Consider the following 22,560-nt stretch of genomic DNA (forward strand, 5'->3'; position numbering starts at 1 on the left):
ATATATATGTGTATATATATACACATATACATATTCAGTATATGCATGTATATGTGTATACTATATATATATACACATATGTGTGTACAAATACTGTGTATATATATATATATATATATATATATATATATATATATATATATATATATATATATATATATATATATGTATATATATATACATGTATATATTAATGAGAGAGGAGGACTGAGGGATTTAAAAGTTTTCGTAATCATTAATTTTTTTAATCAACTTTGCTCCTCAATAAGAACTTTCATTATTTTACGCGAAGGAAGAATCTTGACATTTATTGCAGGATTATGCAAACAATTACCTTCCTTTGTTGGATTTCACAGAGTTGAATAACGTGCTATTGCTAGGACATGCAATGTTTTTATTGGGTCTAGAAAGGTCTGGGAAATCTTTACCTCGGTATATGTAATTATTCAGTATACTATAATGCATTAGTTCAGTGTTCGGAGAAGGCTGATACACTATGTTTCTACATTACATTTTTCCTTCTTTTATTCTAAAAAGCGCAAAGCGTTTGAGTAGAATCTCTATCAGTATTTGATAGAAATTTACTTCGGAAAATCTTGTTGCTATTCTCTCTTCTATATTCGAAACTGAGAAAGATACGTCCTGCGTGATAAGAGCTTCTGAAGAGTGATGCTACAGTAATAACATAATTCCGTAATCATGGGCCTTTTCGTGTAAATAATCATGAGTCACACTAAAACAGTTTTGAAAACAACCAAATATACGTCCAAAATTTCAGCTTGATATTGAAATAAAAAATAAAACACAAAATAAATCTTCGTCAAACACTGTCAAATTTTGTTCTCAAGAGACCATTAATCTATACAACTCCTCTTTCTATCTCAGACCAAAAACTTATAAGTGTCACGGCAAAATTTTCAGATAAAGAATAGATAGATAGATAGATATTCTTATCATGTAGATACGCCCATTTATTAGGACTTCACTTTAAAAAAAAAAAAAAAAACACTGATAGCTCTCCATAATTATTTCACATAAATGCATAATTCGTACAATCAAGAAGAGAGAGTGCGGTCACTGAACATATCAAGAAAAGATGATAGACATTCAATATTTGAATAAAAGAAACACCAGTATAAAGTAAAGAAAAATATACAATTAAAAAATCCTGAGAAAAAGAAATGATAGATTGGCATATAAAGGAGAGATTTTTTATTTGAAAACTAATTTCTCCCCATGAGACTGTCTAAAAAATCTCAGGCTAACTATGAAAATAAATACTGCCGAATATATTTGAGGTAAGAATCATCATATCGCACAGGATTTGTATAAAATTAAATACAAGATACCTTCCTCTATTTTGTACACGCAATTTCACACAAACAAAGGAGAACGGAGCAGTGTGTGTGTGAAGCTAATGATCCTTGTGTGTATTATATAATTGGACAAAATGGTGATATAGTGAAAGGTTTCTGCACAGTTCCCTCATCCAGGCTCCAGTAGTTATAAGGCAGGTATGACAGAAGCCGTATTATCCAGAACCCTCTCTTTCTACGGGAAATATTTCAATGTTGAGTAAATAAACATAAATACACACACGCACACACACACACACATATACATATATATATATATATATATATATATATATATATATATATATATATAGAGAGAGAGAGAGAGAGAGAGAGAGAGAGAGAGAGAGAGAGAGAGAGAGAGAGAGAGAGAGAGAGAGAGAGAGAGAGAGAGAGAGAGAGTAGTTTGGTTGGCCAGGGCACCAGCCACCCGTTGAGATACTACCACTAGAGAGTTATGGCGTCTTTTGACTGCCCAGACAGTACTGTATTGGATCCTATTGCCTACACATACACTGAAGAGTCTGGCATATTCTTTACATATTCTCCTCTGTCCTCATACACCTGACTACACTGAGATTACTAAACAATTCTTCTTCATCCAAGGGGTTAACCACAGCAATGTAATTGTTCAGTAGCCACTTTTCCCTTTCTAAGGGTAGAAGAGACGCTTTAGCTAAGGTAAGCAGCTCTTCTAGGAGAAGGACACTCCAAAATCAAACCATTGTCCTCTAGTCTTGGGTACTGCCATAGCCTCTGTACCATAGTCTTCCACTGTCTTGGATTAGAGTTCTCTTGCTTGAGGGTACACTAAGGCACACTATTCTATCTTACTTCTCCTCCTCTTGTTTTGTTAAAGTTTATATAGTTTATATAGGAGATATTTATTTAAATTTTGTTACTCTTCTTAAAACATTTTATTTTTCTTTGTTTCCTTTCCTCACTGGGCTATTTTCCCTGTTGGAGCCCCTGGGCTTATAGCATCTTGCTTTTCCAATTAGGGCTGTAGCTTAGCAAGTAATAATAATAATAATAATGATAATAATAATAATATATATATATATATATGTATATATATATATATATATATATATATATATATATATATATATATACATACATATATATAATGTGTGTAATGGTGTAATTGTATTATATGATCAATACTAGCATTGGCAATATTGGTAAAATTTACAATATCTTATTTACCATAACTATCATTATAACTACTATTTTAAGTAGGTGACATTATCGTTGGTTATGAAGCCAAGATTAACCTTTCCCCAATCTAAAAACTAATGAAAATATTCCAAGGAACCCTGAAGAAAATTTCAAATAACGACTATTTCCTAGCATCCGAAAGTAACTTGAAATTCATGAGATAATCCCGACACTGTTTTCAATGAACGATGAATATTCATCGATGGCATTTTTAAAGCGACGCTATAATAAGACCTGTTTAAACAGTTATAAGTAGATGACCATTTTTTCAGGCTTTCTTCTTTCGCCGGATTGAAATGAAATTCGTTGTCATCAGAATGGATTTTCTTTCTCTATGCCACATGTGAGAAAAAAAAATAAAGAATAAAAATCACCATATTTCAAGATATAGTTCTGGTATCATCATTCACAGTGACACAATGTTAACAATGACTGTGAAATCCCATTATGACAAGTAACAAATGCATGATTTGCCGACCATTTCCACCTAAAAAGGGCCAAAAATATACTTTAGTATAATAATCTCGATAAACTATTACACGATGGTCCTCCCTTTCACGTGCCCTTTACGGGGCATTTGTTCGTAACGATGGCGTCAAAGCTTTCTAACAATGCCTTCATTGTCACCCAATGAGCGTTTAGCATGCAATGTATTCAATAAGGGCAAATAATGAAATGATGACAGTAATGCTTAAAATAAAATTAAAGCTTATTATAAGTATTATCTACTATATTTAACCGATATGCACATCAATGCGATGCAGGTTTCATCTATTGGTCCGGGTTTCATGTTCAGTGCTATGTATTTAAAGTTGCTATGGTGGGGATAAGATGTCATTTAAATGTTATTTTGAATTTAATGAATGTGGAAAATACTAAAATTAATATTGAAGAAGTTAAGTTCTTAAAGTGCTACACCTAGGATGAGGTAAGAGGAGACCAAAGTGCCCCGGTATTAAGGAAGTGTAAAGAGAAAACTGTTCTAGGATTACTTTGAACAATAAAAAGTTGATTGGTTGTTTATTATGTCACCGAACACCATTTTAAAATATGTCTAATATTAAGTAAATTAGATCTTATGCCTGAATCTCTATGGGAAAAGGAACATAACGATTGCAAAGCTGGGGCTATATAATAATTTATTAGGCAACCTTTCAGTCTCAATTCCCAAAGCTGTAAGTACAGGGGCAAGAAACTGAAAATAGGAATAAAAGTTTTAATGATGTTATCTAGTCTAAAATGTACATACCTTACTAGCATAGTATCACACGATATTGCATAATGGTAAGAAGATATTTTACAAATATAATATTTTTCATTGAAGTAAAATAAGGAATAAAGTTTTGAGAATGAAAGGTGATGGCATTATGGAGAGCGAAGATTCCGGGAAGAACGAATAGTTCGTCTTTTATCTTTGGTCATTAATAACAATGATTTTCAAGTGTCCCAGTCAAACAGGTCAATCAAGATATTAATAACGCCTCTAGCAAAGCAAAGCCAGATCGAAGTAAAACGCAGGGGAAGAAAAAGTTGAGTTTACCTAGGAAGGACACTTTAAACTTACCACTTAGACGAGGCGTAGACCTGTGGCTGCTGAATCAACATCCATTGCCTGGCCCTCCCTGGTCCTAGCTTGGGTGGAGAGGAGGCTTGGTCGCTGATCATATGTAGTATTATTATTATTATTATTATTATTATTATTATTACTTGCAGCTACAACCCTAGTTGGAAAAGCAAGATGCTATAAGCCCAGGGGCCCCAACAGGGACAATAGCCCAGTGAGGAAAGGAAACTAGGAAAAATAATATATTTTAAGAACAATGACATTTAAATAAATATTTCCTATATTAACTATGAAAACTTTAACAAAACAAGAGGAAGAGAAACGAGATAGAATATTGTGCCCGAGTGTACCCTCAAGCAAGAGAACTCTAACCCAAGACAGTGGAAGACCATGGTACAGAGGCTATGGCACTACCAAAAACTAGAGAACAATGGTTTGATTTTTGAGTGTCTTTCTCCTAGAAGAGCTACTTGCCATAGCTAAAGAGTCTCTTCTACCCTTGCCAAGAGGAAAGTAGCCACTGGACAATTACAGTGCAGTAGTTAACCCCTTGGGTGAAGAAGAATTGTTTATATTTGCTCAGTATCTAGTCATTGTACTGCTAGGGCATTGTTACTGTTTTTTGCATCTGCCATTCATGAACGACCTTTAAACCTTTAGTGATCTAGCTAAAATTGGCGTACGGTGTGAATTAAGTATGCATAAAGTTGAACGCAAACAAACCTCAAAGTATGAATAAAAGTAGCTAAAGGATAGCGGCTCTTCAGCGACCAGATCTTACATTGATGATTTCTATGTAACTGTATAGAACTCATTTAAATTTCTAATTGTGACTCTTGATAGAAAAACTACTTTTGAATTGCACAAAAAGTTGGTATATTGACAAAATCTTTCAAGATCTTTGGTAATCAATCTATTCTGAAAAACGTATTCAATCATTTCATTCTGCCATGTTTTGAGAATTATTCTTCAGTCTGGTGTTCAGCTGCTGACTCTCATCTAAGTTTGTAAGATATTAATCGCTGGCACCATCATTCAGTTAGTTCTTGGGCTTGTTACTCAAGATTTCAATAATTCTGATCATTTCCCAGACTGTATTATTCTGTTTGTATTACTAGGTATGCATTTTATTCTAAGTCTTTTCTTCTCTCCCACGAAGGTTAATGCTGACACTGCACACTATTCTTCAAGTTTTATTTCAGCTATGACTAGATTGTGAAATGATCATCCTCATCTGGTCGCTGAATAAGTGGATCTTCAGAAGTTCAAACTTGTTACAAATGCCTTCCTGTTATACAAATTGACATAAGCCTCATAGTTTATATATGACTTGTCTACTCAACGTTGTTATTGATCTTAATACATTTGATGTATTTATCCTATTTCACATTAAAGTTTATTCGTAACTTCTCTATATCCTTTCCGCATCGAGTTGATTTCCTTGTTCAAGCTCTGAGGCTTGTAGCAATCTTTTTTTACAATTATGATTGAAATTTGGGTAATAATAATAATAATAATAATAATAATAATAATAATAATAATAATAATAATAATAATAATAATAATAATAATAATAATAATAATTACAGAAACAAAAGGAAAATTCACTAACGAACGAGAGTTGAATCATTCGATAAACTACATGATTGGAAAAGATTGAACGCGATGGCATTATATAAAAAGAAGGTTGGCTCTGCAAAAAATCTAATGGAAATCAAAATGGCATAAAACTAAGCGTGCGATTATGAAAATTAAAAGGTCTCAGAAGAAAAATAACAATTTATAATGCAAAGACTAAAAAGGATTAAATCTAACTAAATAATGGAAGGAGTACAGAGAGTATTTCTCCCCCCATTATGTTTCCTTGGATTCTGAAAACCATCCAAATTTCAAGATGTGATTCAATCTCTTCCATGAAAGTTAGGCTGAACTATTTTTATCATCTTTCTTTTTCGTTTTCTTATCCTAATCCAAGAGTAATTGATAAAGTCTAAAATAAATAGGTGGTGTATGTCTGAGAATAAAAAAGAAAAAAAATGCAAGCAATAAAACCCTACATAATTTCTTGGAGGAAAAATAAGCTTTTGCAATCAAGTAGCAAAGGGGAGTTGGCAAATATAATCAAATGGCACCCGTAACATTTTGCTTGCACCTTAGTGTGTACCGAATTCTGAATTTCTTATCAACGAAAATTTTATGGAAAAAGGAACTATTATATTCAGACATCACTGAAAACGGCCGCCATAAAATAAATAAAAAAAACCGCAGGAGAAGAAACACGAGACAAAAAATAACAGACGTATAAAAACATACACACAGTACACACAGTACACACAGACACACACACACACACACACACATATATATATATATATATATATATATATATATATATATATATATATATATATATATATATATATATATATATATATATATGCGTGTTTGTGTGCTGTTCGAATCTGTTTATACTTAAGCATATTTGCGTGTGAACAGAAAGAGCAAGACCTATCACGTGCTGTCAATGGAAGCCACTAGCCACAGAGCATTCGATCCCTCTAGAAATATTATAATAAAAGAAAATAAAAACTACTCTTCTCCACTCGAGTGACATCCTCCTATTAGAGGCCTTGCCAACCATTGACTTCCCACACTGGACTTGAAAGACATTCGCTGAAAGGAAGTCCGGCACTAATGACATGTTAAACGACCTAAGGAGATCTCAGGATCCTACTCAGGGACCTTTCTGATCCTAAGGCTCCCCCTCCCACCTCTCTCTCTCTCTCTCTCTCTCTCTCTCTCTCTCTCTCTCTCTCTCTCTCTCTCTCTCTCTCTCTCTCTCTACAGCACACGGCTGTAATCCGGCTAAATGCTCCGACTTTACCAATGCTATACCGAGGGAGCAGCGAGTAAAAAGGGAAAGGAAAAGGCTGTTAATGTATATAAAAATAGGAATGTTAAAAATAATAGCTTCATAAAAAATAATAATGAAAACTTTTCGTATCATCCAGCTCTAGATTAAAAGATTAATATTCGTAATGGCTAATGAAAGAAATTTCTTACAGTTTTAAACCAAATTCTTTATGGTTAAGCCGAAAGCATTTGTATTTCTCACAAGCAATCTTATGGTCTCATCACATAAATTTAAATGTTCTAATGGTAATAGGACATCAAAATATATCTTGAAGGGTACAGAATACTCTCAGGATAATCTTCCGCTTGCTAATCCGAAGTAATAAACTATAAACCGATCCTCCAAAAGCGTGAAGTTCAATTTCGTTGAAGTTGCAAATCCTGCAAACACTTGTTGAACATTTTGACTTCTCTCTCGCTAACGTGTATAAAAAACATCCAAACAAAAGACAGAACAGGAAAGGTGCGCTATATAATGCAACTAAAACGAACGATTGCAAATACTGAACAACGCGATGCAATTAAAAGAGGAACACACACAACAGCCGAGGACAAAATATTCTGCGTTCTAAAACACGGGAAAACAATTGAATAGGAACCAGACGTGAGCAAATCAAAACAGAATGCAAAGTCAGTTTAACACACACCAAATACTGTGGTTAATTCTCATACATTTAACAAACAATACCAACGCTATCCATGACAAAAACGACTACAAATATCAGTCCATAAAAAAAGACTAACAAACAGTAAATGAACATTGAATCAAATTTACATGCATATATCTATGGATACCTAAAAAACAGGGGGTAGGAGTTAAAAAAACATCAACAAACATTAAAGCTAAAAAAGTAAACAACGTGCATCATGCAGCCAAACCTCCAACCAGTAAGGTCAGGCTGATGATTACTGCCAGAAGATATATTTTAAAATGATTAAAAAAGGCACTTAATGATAAAGATAGCTTAAACCCGCACTGAAGAAGTTCATAATTTCTACTCAGCTTAAATGATCGTTAAATACGATACTCCATTCATTTGTTGCGTTATATACGTATTCGAATCAAAACGAAATATTGGCTATAAACCGAACAATGAGGCACGAAAGATAAAGGAAAGAAAATATCAGAACATTAGAGATCATCATCACTCTTGTCTCTTTATATGTTGAGTAGCCCAATGCCCTTTTATATCGCAGTCAAAAGAAAAAAGAAAAAAGAAGTGGGAAAGGGAAAAGTGTGGGTTTAAAGATAAGGAGCCTCTACAGAAGTACGAGAGGTTCTTTCCCTGATCAAGTACATTTCTTAATGTGGAAAACGGAACTAACAATAATTTTGTATAGAAAGTACAATCGAAACGGAACAACTAATGTTTAACTAAAACCAAGCACTGTAACCTTAGAGCCTTGAATAAAACTGGTATCACCGGTATAATATAAAACAGATTTTTGAGAGAAAAAAAAAAAAGGAAATACTTACTTGGTACTAAAAGATTAGTACTTTTACACTATCATTCACAGAAGTTCAAAAATATTGCAATTTATTTGAATTCCCATAAGGAAAATTATGATAGAGACTTAAGGTAAATAACTAATCCCTTTTCTGATGCCTGGCCTCGTAGACACTTCTGAATTAAAATCCTTTTATATAGTTGAGGATCTTGCTTGGTTTAAGTGACTACATCAACTTATGTTTGCTGAAAGCATAAGAAGCGAAGATGCAGCATTTTGTTTAATTCCGACAAATCACAGGAGAAACCATCCAGTCAATTTAAATGTCCATAGCAATGATCAAAGCAGAGCATTTTAAGCTTTGATTATATGGGGTTATCCCCGTACGTAAATTACTAATTTTGCGTGTTACGTCCAGGGTACGCGATCATTACTTATTATTTCCATGCCATACAAATTGTAAATAGCATATCAGGATCATATCTATACACTTGAATAATCGCTAACCTCCAACAATGTCAATGCAAGTCTATGAATCTTCCATTAACAATCCTTGTATGTAACTAAACCAATTCTTCATTTGGTTATGCAAATGCGAGTTTTCTTGTATTTATGTATACACATATTTACAAAAAATAGTATATATAAAAAATCCAAATATAAGTTATAAATGGATATATTAATGTCTGTTTAAAGGTTTAAAGGCAGCTCATGAATGGTAGAGGCAAGGGACAGTGACATTGCCCTATCAAGCAGGGCAATGCGAGATAGACTGACCATATACACATATGATCAGCGCCCAAACCCCCTCTCCACCCAAGCTAGGACCAAGGAAGGCCAGATAATGGCTGCTGATGACTCAGCAGGTAGACTTATAGGCTCTCCCAAAACCCCCATCCTTAGCTCACATAGATGGTGAGGTTGCAGTAACCAAAGAAACTAACGAGTTTGAACGGGACTCGAACCCCAGTCTGGCGTTCACCAGTCAGGGACGTTACCACATCGGCCACCACAACCCTTGAAGCAAACTACCAATTAAAGACATTTGATGAACTTTCAATGGAACTATTGATCGACAGCTTGCACTTATGCTTGGGATCCTTTATCTTGTGAAAAGCTAAGAATTAGATGTTAATGTTGATTCTTACCGTAAGGATTGTACCAGCGTGTTCACTTCAAGTTATTGTACAGTATATTAGGCTCCATTTTTGTTCCAGTTTTATAATGGGTTTTGAATATTTCGATTGATTAATCAAAAACAAATTACATGATATTACGTGCCGCTTTCTTTATAATGAGGGATAACACCTTATTTCACTTCACAACATAGCTAAGTTACTTAAAATCAGTTATTGTCACTCCCCCAAACTTAAGAAGCATCTATTTGAATTTCAAATACCTTTTTTTGTCAATTAAGCATTCAGTTACCTACTTGATAATCTTGCTGAACAAGCTGCCTTTCTAAAGATAACATAAACTCTCTCTCTCTCTCTCTCTCTCTCTCTCTCTCTCTCTCTCTCTCTCTCTCTCTCTCTCTCTCTCTCAGATTTTCAAATGCCTCAACAGAGCAATAAAAACAATGCAGTTTAAGTGGTATATTTGCCAGGACAAACTAATCATTACTAATCACGAACCATCCGAGATAATGAGACTCTTGGGGGATTTCCTATTCTTTTCGAGTGATTCCCATTTCATTTGCTTTCTAAAATCCTTTCTCTTCTAAAGATTCTTTCCTATTGAATCGTATCACAAGTTCAAAGGCCGTAATATAAGATAACAATGATCTCATTTCATTGATACCTGCAAAGGTTTATTGGAGGGAGTCGATGACTTTCAACAATGGGAGCTATCTCATGAGTACATTGGTCCTGAGTGTTTGTTAATTCATTTCTGATAATTTTCATTTTAACCTTACTATGGCATTTATCAAATAATATTATATAAAACAATAAATGATATAATACAAGATATAATCTTCTTTAAGACAATTTCATTCCACATATTTCAAATTCTATATATACTGAAAATTTCAATAAATCTCATCTAAGCATCAGTATTTTTGGATTTTATAAGTTTTCCGATTATAGCGTTTTCAATATCTTATATTGGAAATACCGACCCAAAAATAAAAGGAGTAATTCAAATGGAATAACAAATATATCAATGGAAAAAGGCATACAAGGAAATTTTATAGGATATACAACGTAAAGTTTATAACCACAAATAAACATATAAATAATTCCAGGGCGTATCCATTACATAGTTTTTTCCTATCAAACATCATGCGAACAGCAATGTACTTCTCAAATAAAAATAAAAGGAAAGGAAGAAATCTCCACAATATGAGAGAGAGAGAGAGAGAGAGAGAGAGAGAGAGAGAGAGAGAGAGAGAGAGAGAGAGAGAGAGAGAGAGAGCATGCGCAGATCCTCCACCGGTCATAACTGTCTGGCTAGAACCTAATTCTGTGAAATACTGCGACACGTAACTCCCAGGGGTGGCCAAACCTACTCTCGCGGTCTCCTGATGGCAGCATTTTATTAATCTCTCTCTCTCTCTCTCTCTCTCTCTCTCTCTCTCTCTCTCTCTCTCTCTCTCTCTCTCTCTCTCTCAACATCTTTGCCTTCAATGACTGATTTTTCTTATAAAACTACAGCCCTACAAATATATCTTAGCTTTCAGTTATATATTTCTCTCCCAAATCAAGCTAAGGTTTAAGCTCTGATATTAATCGCTTATAATTCTCCAATATCCACAATAGAGAAGTCCTGTAATCATACCCATCGATATATGTCAGTTTTGTGCTTCAATTGCATCAACATTATTTTCGTCAAATATACATTACTGAAAAGCTTAAGCGTCGAAGCATAAAATATTTTTAGGTTTTAATTTAAGAACATCAAATTCCATTTATATATATATATATATATATATATATATATATATATATATATATATATATATATATATATATATATATATATATATATACCATATTCCTCTAAATTTTGAAGGAGTGGCACCAAATAGCTTAAACACCAGGTTACTATGTAATTCTAGAATGATGACGCCGCAAGTTCCTTGCGCTTTTGATGGACTCCGTTGATACTGTCACCTGTTTAGAGCATAATTTATTTTGGTTTTAAAACCTTTTAACTTCTTTAAAGCATTATTTTCTCACATTTCCTGCTTCAAATATTTCTAATGTACTGAGTAAATAATCACCCCTAAATTAAATCAATAACTCCTCAACATTCTTCTTGCATAATGTGCTAAGTAAAAGGTTGAAGTTAGTATATATTGTATTTACTGTATATGTAAGTGTGTCAGACAGCTAACCTACCTTTGCTGGTAACAAAATGGAATTATGTTATAGAAATCTTTCTAGTCCATAAAATGCCAATTCACAAATTAATTATTTCTGAAAAAGAATGAGAGGAGCAGTGATAACGATGAAGTGGGTACTTAAAGAAAATTATAATTAAAGGAAAGCAACAACATAAATTTATCACATTTAGTCCAAAATCTAGAGCAACACATTTTATTCTAAAATTCAACATCAGTAGAAATCCATTAGCTCATTTGATATACTCGATTATATATATATATATATATATATATATATATATATATATATATATATATATATATATATATATATATATATATATATATATGCAAATATACATATATATATATATATATATATATATATATATATATATATATATATATATATATATGTATATATATATATATATATACATATATATATATATATATATATATATATATATATATATATATATATATATATATATATATATATATATATATATATATGTATATATATGTGTGTGTGTGTGTGTGTCGACTAGTGTAATTAGAGTCTCCTCATTTATAGTGCTCTAATAATGGAACAGATGTAGAGATTCTAATGAGCATCTCAATAGAATTCATAAGAAAACCTCACGTATCTTCATAAATATATCAATACGACAACATGAGATGACGAATGATTTTACTATGATATTACAATTCTAACCCTTCATTACACTCCATCAACTTCCATCTTCTGACAAAATGACACAAAACCTTGGCAACAACCTCTAGATTCCTCTCAATACGTTCTTATTTATTTACCAGTACCAACCTCATTTTTCTTTTGAATGAGAAGATCACATCTGTCAGTCTGTCTGGCTGTCTCAGATTGCCCTACCATTGTGTAAGACACGGGCTCTTGCCTTAGCAAGCCCGTAAAATCCCATCTAATAGATGCCCAGTTAATATCACCCTTCTATCCTTTTTTCATTACCTTTCTCTTTTCCTTTCTTATTCCTTGCATTGCACACGAGCGCTCCTCTCATCCAGTCTACCTCTGAGCACCAACTTCCAGTATCTTCCCCATGGTCTTTCTCTATCCTACAAGGCGCATCTACCAATTACGTGTAACCTCTTGACCTGACGTGATTCAAGGAGACCCCAAACCTGACCCCTCTCCTCTCCCGCGCAGTCGACCCTTACACTCCCCTAAAGTCCTCCTTTATGTGGGATGGTCCTTTTCCTTCTCCTACAAAGAGAATGGGAGAAAAAGGAGAGAGCAGCCATCTTTACCTTTCTTTTCGCTTACTTTAGTACACATTTATAAGTTAACGTATTGTATATCAGTAAGTTTTATTATGCATTGTAAAATTATTTATAAATATATTTTTACCTCACCCCATATCGCAAAGTTAAAACACTGTTAGTCTTCACATATTTATTCTACATCAATGGAAAACTTCTTTCTATGGGGTAAATACCTTCTATGTATATAATTTAGTCACATTAACCTTCAGATAGATACATATGCTTATATAAATATACATATATATATACAGTGTATATATATATATATATATATATATATATATATATATATATATATATATATACAAATATATATATATATATATATATATATATATATATATATATATATATATATATATATATATATATATATATACAGTATATGAGATACGATAATCATGATAATGTATAGATTATTTTCATACTCTAAGACCATTGAGCTGCCTTATGAGTAATTGTTATGCCATAAAATTAAGCTATTTCCGCTTTGAGTAATATTAAAATCTTCACTAGAATTCAAAGAGCATGCTGTATATTCTCATCTTCACAGGTAACTAGTTTTTTATGTTCATCTTAGAGACACTTGATGAATTTCTCGTATTAAATTTTTTTAAAGTAAACTTGAAAACCCTTTCGCTGGGAAGTGGAGTTACTGATTCAAACAAGTTCATCACACATTAAACTTTTCTGCTAATATATATGAATTTCGAGCAGTAGAAAATTCATTTATTATGAGTTCCTTTTTTGCTTCAAGGAAAAATTCTTGGGAAAAAGACAGTTTTCTTATTCACAAGCGCAATTCTAAAATAACAAAAAGAAAGAAAAGGCCAGTCTACATTAAGTACTTTTATCATCAAGACTCTTTCCTAGTCTTAAAAAAATGGTTAAATGATTTAGTTTATGCCTTTCTTCGTCAAGGAAACTCCGTCTAGTTCTAGCCTATTTTTTCTCGTTACACGTCCATCTCAGTTTTTCTCTAATAATTCTATACCTACTACATGTGATTCTATATGTTACAGTACAGCTTCTTTACGATTTCATCATAATCTTATAATGAGAAAGAAAATTATTAAAATATATATATTCATCAAAGTCAAGAATGAAAAAAACTATTGAGTAACAAGTAACAACATTGTCTAAAAAAGCTGAAACCCAGGTTATAACGATAACAAATCTGAATTTCGAGTAGAGCATTTTAACTAAAAAATCAATTAACCTTACCTTAGAAAAAAAATATATCATAAGTAGCTGGCAACAGCTCTTGTGTGACACTCTGCCTTAAAAATTAATTAAGGAAAATATATAAATGACTAAACACCTTATGAAAAAAATAACCTTTTCAAAAGTGTCTTGAAAAAATTCCTTAAGAGTGAAAGGACCTGGCTAGTGGGCATACCGACCCCCCAAATCCTATCTTTTAATGGGAGCTGAGAATACAATACAGATTCAGTAATGGAGGAAAAAGCTCCAGGCAGAGACTGGGAAGGGCAGAGGGAGAGTGCTGATCCCCTCTCTTTCCCCTTGTCATCCCCTCCCCCAATAACAACGACGTCCCCACCCCCACTTACCTACCCATGCATTGTGTTTGCTCTAAATGCAGGAGAAATGTTTGTTGATTTTAAGAGCCCTTTAGGGCGATGAATAAGTGCAAACTGCTATATTTTCTTTTCCTGGATAAGCTGTTGTTCGACCTCGCTAATTGGATCACCGGTCGAAGCAGGCCAAAAATTTCTCGTCGCGATACGGGAGAGCTTTTCGATGGTCAACGGCATCTACAAAACCTGAACGGAAGAAAATGCTGGTGCCTCCGTGGCTTTGCCTGAGAAAGGGTCGTCTCGCCGAGGCTAATTACTTATGCTCCATTGAAACATCTGAAGTTTTCATAACCACTTTTTTTCTTCTCTCTTTTCTCTCTCTTTCTTTCTCCTTTTCGTTTAGCCTTTTGATAATCTTAAGGGGCTTTCCTTGTCATTGACGTCACCCCGGGCTAAAGAATGATCTACTTGGAAAGGCTTTTTATTTAGCCAATCACAGAGCAATAATATTGTGACGTCAGGTATTTCATATCACTGTATAAATCAATGTTTATCTAAACTCCATTTATAGTATAGAATAATGTAAGATAATAGTGCTTATTTATTAAAAAGCAAACAATAGTTAATCAATGATAGATGGGTAATTATCACAAAGGGATCAGTAGAAAGAATCTACCAAAAGGCCAGAACAAATTCCGGATTAAATATGTAGGCTACAACTAAAGATAAAAAGTTCAGGTGGAAAATCAAATAGTATATAAGTAATAAATAATTTATGTAGGGAAAATTAAAATTAATAACAAAAAGAAACACTAGAAATCCGAATCACATTTTCTTTAAAAAGCCAGTTTAACAGCGAAAACAATAATGAAAAAAAAAAAACCATACTTTAAATGCTCATATTTAATTTTTCATTAAATTCTCTAGATTTAAGCTGTAAAATGTCAGGAACTTTCGTGCAAATCCCGAAGGCTTTCAAGATGTCTCGACAACTTCAGATCGGGATGAACAACTCTCCATTTCTATTGCCTGCACAGCGACACGAGATAAGTGCTTTCTGAATTGCTTTCTTTTGTTTTTCTCAAGGACTTCGTGTGCTTTTATCAAATACAAATACAAGTATTTTTCATATATCATCCGAATCTTCAGTCGACACCGGGACATAATTCAACCTTTATTTTCAGACATTCGTGAGTGAAAGGAATTCAATAATGTACTCACGTAAGGTGTACTGCAGTTGACATGAAATACACAGCAAGTATATAAAAATTGGACGACTTTCATGGAAACAGAAACAGCAAGGGACACGTCCTCACTCACACAGAAATATATTGATAAGGGAGAGAGAGAGAGAGAGAGAGAGAGAGAGAGAGAGAGAGAGAGAGAGAGAGAGAGAGAGAGAGAGAGAACTTTTTCAAGCGTTAATTTAATTTCAAAGCTCATTAGAATATTTATCACAGGAAAACCAGATGTATCCATATATACAGTAAATGTATGTATGTAGTTGAAGTTGAAGTTGAGAATAAAAGAAGTACAAGCCAGAGCGAAATGCGACTGTAAATTTGATAAAAACAAACATGCTTGAAAAACTAGAAAGTGGGAAGAGCAGAAAAGGAGAAAATAGAAAAAACATGTGTTAGAAGATGTAGAAGTTGAAACAGTATACGAAGAGTACGTAAATTTCCATAATATGGTCACAGGAAGAGGAAATATAGGTAAGTACTGGGATCGAGAAAATAGAAGTTATTTGTGGAGTAATTACGGACAAAAGCGAAGATAGTGAGTAGGTAGTAGTCACTAAAAAGTAAGAGAAAAATAGTCAAGTAATAAAAGAAAAGGGTAGGATGAAAAAGACGAGTAAGTAGTCTCACGAAAATAAGTTGATCTATGAGAAAGTAATTGCAAAAAAGTCAATACGCAAATAGATTTAAGAAAAATATATGGGTATGAAAATAAATTCGTAAACTAAATACTATATTTGTTCTCAAGATGAAGTATTTTAATAAGATGTATGTAGTAAATAGAAAAAATCAAGACCTGAATGGAATGAGACTGGCTAGTTTTATTGCAAGTCCTATAATCTCCAAAAACTACTGTTGCAGATTAAAGGAGGGCAAATAAGAGGTTGAAGAATGGAAAAGCATCACCATTTCATTGGGATAAAAGTGAATTGCTGCAGTATGATGGTAAAAGTGAGATTGAGGGGCTGACCAGTGTATATGGTAGGCTTTAATAAGGGAAAGGTTCCAAAAGAAATATACACAGAACAGCAATAATTTCTCTGTTTATTGGCCAGGATGATGAAGGTATATGTAAAAATTATAGTTTTGTAATATATGGGTATGCCAGATAACATTTTTCCGCAATTCCTACCATTGCATCAATATTTTCATGGCCAAAGGTGCATATTGCTGGATTCTAACACCTTTTTTTAAAGCAAAAACTTTTAATACTACTTTAAAAGAAAAAAAATATATTCAGAAAGGTACATTCATCTTCACTACCATCGCCTCCTATGCCTATTGACACAAAGGGCCTCAGTTAGATTTCGCCAGTCGTCTCTATAGTGAGCTTTTAATTCAATACTTCTCCATTCATCATTTCCTACTTCACGTGTCATAGTCCTCAGCCATGTAGGTCTCAGTCTTCAAACTCTTATAGTGACTTGTGGAGCCCAGTGGAACGTTTGGTGAACTATTCTCTCTAGTGAAGTGCGAAGAGTATGCCCAGACCACCTCCATGTACCCCTCATCATGATCTCATTCACATATGGCACTCGAGTAATCTCTCTTATAGATTCCATACTAATTCTGTCCTGCCATTTAACTCCCAATATCCTTCTGAGGGCTTTGTTCTCAAATCTACCAAAATCTATTGGAGATTGTTTCATTGTCATACCAAGACTCTGTCCATGAAGTAACATCGATCTCACTAAACTGATATATATTCTGATTTTTATATGTAATTTCAAGCGATTTGACTTCCAAATTTTACTTAACTAATTCTAAAGAACCTGTATTGGAGATCATTATTCCTAAATAACTAAATGATTTCACCTCATTAATACTTTCTCCTTCCAATGATATTTTATCTGCCATTGCATATTCTGTTCTCTTGAGCGCAACCTTGGGTGTTATTTCCTGCATTCTAGTAAGCAAGCATACAAATCCTGTGGTGTTCTGCTCATATGGACAGAATCATCAGCACACTCTAGGTCTGTTAATTTCTTATTACCAATCCAGTCCAATCCTTCTCCAAACATCTTACCCAGTCCAATCCTTCTCCAAACATCTCCGAAGGATGTACGCATCAAAAAATCCATGAGGAGGATAAACAACATAGGCGGCAACACATTCCCTCGGAAAATCCACTGTTCACTGGAAATTCATTTGACAGGACTCCATTAACATTAACTTTGCACTTGCTATGCTCGTGAACAAACCTAATCAAATTCACATATTCAATAGGAATTCTATAATAACGCAGGATTCTCCACAAAATTGGCCGGTGCACACAATCAAAGGCTTTTCCACAGTCCACAAATAAAATCAAAAGTGGATTTCTATATTTTACTCATTGCTGTACTACATGTCTTAAAATGAAAAGTTGGTCAGTAAAACGTCTACCTTTTCTATATCCTGCTTGTTCATCTCTCAGCTTTTCAGCAATCTTTCTCTCCAGTCTCTTTGGAATAAGCATACTATATATTTTCGTAACAACTGACTTAAGTGCGATGCCTCAGTAATTAGTGCAATGAGTCAGGTCTCTCTCTCTCTCATTCATTAGGTTTTGCCTCTTCACGCCACATTCTACAAATTAACCTTGTAAGTATTCCAGGGGTCACTTTATTTTCAGCCAGTATCATGTCAACAGTTCTTCCTTTATATCCAGGGGCTTTCCATCTATTGTTTTTTTTTTAATGATAGCCTGTATTTCAAACACACTAAATTCATTCATGGGCACATCAAGGTCTTCATCAATCAAATTATTCCCTTCGTATATCCAACTCATGACCTCATTAAAGTGTTCCAAGCAACGTTGTTTTTCTTCATCTATTGTTATAACAGACCCATCTCTATTTTTATGGGTATATGCTGCTTCTTCTTTGCCCCAGTAGATTTCATTGATAATTTTATGAGCGATTCTTCACCATAGCAACTCCCCGAATTCAAAGCTTTGTCAGACTCATCTGCTTTCCAGTCTAAATATTCTCTCCAGTCATTCCTACCTTTTCTATGGACTTCACTATCAGTAATGGAATACTTAGCATGTTCAACCTCGTAATTTTCATTACTTCCTCGAAAAATTTAAACAATCAATTTCTGACTCTGTCTCCTTTTTATAGTATCCCAAGTATCATTTAATAACCATGGGTTTCTCCTTGTAACTGCGTGTCCAAAAACTTCACTACCAACCGACTGATATATGTTCTTAATATCACATCATTCGTTCTTCATTGTCTGCTTTTCGTCTCTTAAAGTCTCTAAGACTGCAATTTGATTCCTACATTCAGTTGCAAATGTTTCTCTATGCTCTTTACTAGAAGCTTTGTTTTATCAAACCTAGATATTCTATTTACGTTTCTGTTCGGTGCTTTCAGTTTGAATTTCAGTTTGGCAATGAGGAGCTGGTGATCTCTATCAATATCTGCACCTCTATAGCTTCTTAAATTTCTGACTCCTCCTCTCTTTATTAATAACAATGTGATCTATTCGATTTTTGTAATTGCCACATGATGAAGTCTAAGTATATTTGTGAATGTCCCTGTGCTGGGAAAGTACCATCAATGACAAGATTGTTTATTGAACAGAAACTTGTGAAATGTGCTCAATTTCACTTTCATTTTCACCAAGGCCCTCGACACACATCTCATACTCTATCCTTTGATTATTCCTTCCAACTTTAGCACTGAAGTCGCCAATCTCAATTATCATATCTCTCTCTGAGATCTCATCTATTACACTCTGCAGTTCTTCACAGTATTTATCTTTCCTCTCTTCTGGGGAATCATTTGTTGGTGCATAACAAACTATGATACTTATATTGCACTGCTTTGATTTGAACTTTGCAAGTAACAATAAAATAGGTACAACTCTCCCTTCTGTTAATGCCTTTTCTGCTCTTGGTGTCATCATCATTGTTACCCCTTGTCTTCCCATTCCATCTGTTCTTCGAGAATATATATATATATATATATATATATATATATATATATATATATATATATATATATATATATATATATATATATATATAACACACACACACACACACACATATATATATATATATATATATATATATATATATATATATATATATATATATATATATATATATAACACACACACACACATATATATATATGCCTTAATCTAAAATTTCCTTACCAATCCCATTAAAACGTGTTTCACTTAATGTAATGTAAACTTATATTACATTACATTCCTCTATTCAAAAACCCTGTTTGTCATCAAATGTAACTATTACAACTTTGGAAATAAGTCGACCAAGTTTTTAAATGCAATGGATGTACGACTTTATCTACCTTTCTCTTTAAACTAAGAAAAATAAACAAGAACGTTTTAATCTCATTCCTGCTTCCCAACAAATCATTGCAGACGTTGTCCACACAGCTACTATAGTATCGCATTTGAAGTATGGAATTGCCAGGAAAACAAAACTGAAAGAAAAATTTTAATACTCCTCTCTCGAATTCCTGGATTATAAATGTACACTACACACATGACTTAGATCTATACCATTACAACACATATGGCTGCATGTTTTTTTTTTTTTTTTTTTTTTTTTTTTTTGTGATATCATGGGTTATTAATTACTAGAACCATGTAAGCCTTCAAGATTTCCTGATAATAGGATGCATTAAATGGAGGCATTTTGAAAACCCATAAATATAATTTATTGTTAACAGATCACCAACTGATAAAACAAAAAATTAAACCAACAAATGGGTCAGGACAAAATCTCCTTAAATAAAATCATGAAATAGGAGGAACGACAAATCAATCATTGAATGAGTGGTTCGCGAAGTAGGTGTAATCATCCAGCAATGGGTTATCAGGGAAAGCTGGACAGAAAACAGCGATTTTGAACATAATCTTAACAACTTTATTATCATGAAAGTTAACAACAGAAGAAAAAGCCAAGGGGAGCATGCCGTTGCTTCAAATATTCCCGGCCATCAAGGCAGAAAATTTGGAAATATGTACAGATTCAAAATAACCATTATTGCCCCATTCGGGTTCGCACTTCTTGCATGGCGTCTATTGTAATATAATATAAATACCAATTGCAATCACGAAAAACTAAATTATTTAATACATTCGAATTACCACCACACACATATACAGTATATATATATATATATATATATATATATATATATATATATATATATATATATATATATCTATATATATACAGTATATATATATATATATATATATATATATAAATATATATGCATATATATATGTATATATATATACATACATACATATATATATATATATATATATATATATATATATATATATATATATATATATATATATATATATATATATATATATGTGCACAAGAAAATTCAATACAACTTTCCAGTATTTCCTGCAAAAATAAAGACCGAAGATTAAATTCCAGAAGACGCGACCCCGCTGAGTCTTCCCACAGTGCTCGGATGCCCGTTGCCATCACCCCTCTCACCAATACCATACCCCCAAAATCCTCAGGACCCACGTCCCCCTCCCAATGCCTTGACAGACATGTCGCGGTAACAGTCTGCGCGTTCTCATGAGGTCTGAATTAACAATCATTTTTGTAGACTACAACGATTTCTCCAATGGTATTTTCCTTTCGGCGGCGATAAGTGATTTCTATTACAATTCAATACATGAGCGAAGACTATAATGAGGTCGCATTCATCTTTATTAATATAAGTCTCGTGTTACAGAATTTCAGTGGAAAATTTTGACAAAGGTTTAATAAGTAAAATCTCATAGGATTTGCAGGTGAAATATGTTCAGGTGAAATAATTGTCTAATTATACATAAAATACAAATAATTTCAAACGATTTTTAAATGTCGTACGCATGAAGTCCATTTCTCCATCTTTCTTTTTCTCTCTGAGGCTAATCCCATTTCACTCCAACGTTCAAGCCTCATAATATCACCGCATTTCCAAATTTAAAATCAGAACATTGGTTAAATTCCTTTTCTAACAACTGAATTGAAAATGAAAATCTGGTTTAAAACATTTACGCGCCTATGTCGTCCACCTATGCACATGGTTGAAAAAAAAAAAATTCTTTAATTTAAACCTTGTGATAGTATATTGGAAACGTCCCTGCCTGGCGATATGCTAGAATGGGGTTCGAGGTCCCCTCAACCTTGCTAGTTTCTTGTAGTGTATGCAGCCTCACCATCCTTGTGAACTGACGATGGCGGGTGGGAACCTATAGGTCTAGCTGCTGAGTCATCAGCAGCCACTACCTAACCCTCCCCTGTTCTAGCTTGGGTGGAGAGGGGGCTTGGTCACTGATCATATGAATTCATGGTCAGTTTCTAGAGCATAGTATTTGTCCCTTGCTTCTACTATTCATGAGCGACCTTTAAAACAAAGCCCCATATCCTCTTGTTTTAGCAATTTAGTTGCAGTCACTCCTAAATGTGTTTTAACTTATCTATGCATTAATCTACCATATCATTCATCCGGTATATTTTCACACATTTTTTTATTAGGCCAGACTACATGTTTATAACGTCGACCCAAAATTTTATCTATGCTCACTTACTTAAACAAAATTTACTTATATATATATATATATATATATATATATATATATATATCGTCCAAGTCTTCTTACCATTTCA

General features: G+C 33.3%; 1 long non-coding RNA gene across 1 annotated transcript in view; it reads right to left on the reverse strand.

Moving 5' to 3' along the window:
• LOC137621194 (uncharacterized) overlaps window positions 1-22,560 on the reverse strand; it is an 833,937-nt gene that overhangs the window by 177,124 nt on the left and 634,253 nt on the right. The gene's annotated exons all lie outside the window — the stretch shown is intronic.

Source organism: Palaemon carinicauda, chromosome 27, assembly GCF_036898095.1.
Source record: "Palaemon carinicauda isolate YSFRI2023 chromosome 27, ASM3689809v2, whole genome shotgun sequence".
Lineage (NCBI taxonomy): Eukaryota > Metazoa > Arthropoda > Malacostraca > Decapoda > Palaemonidae > Palaemon > Palaemon carinicauda.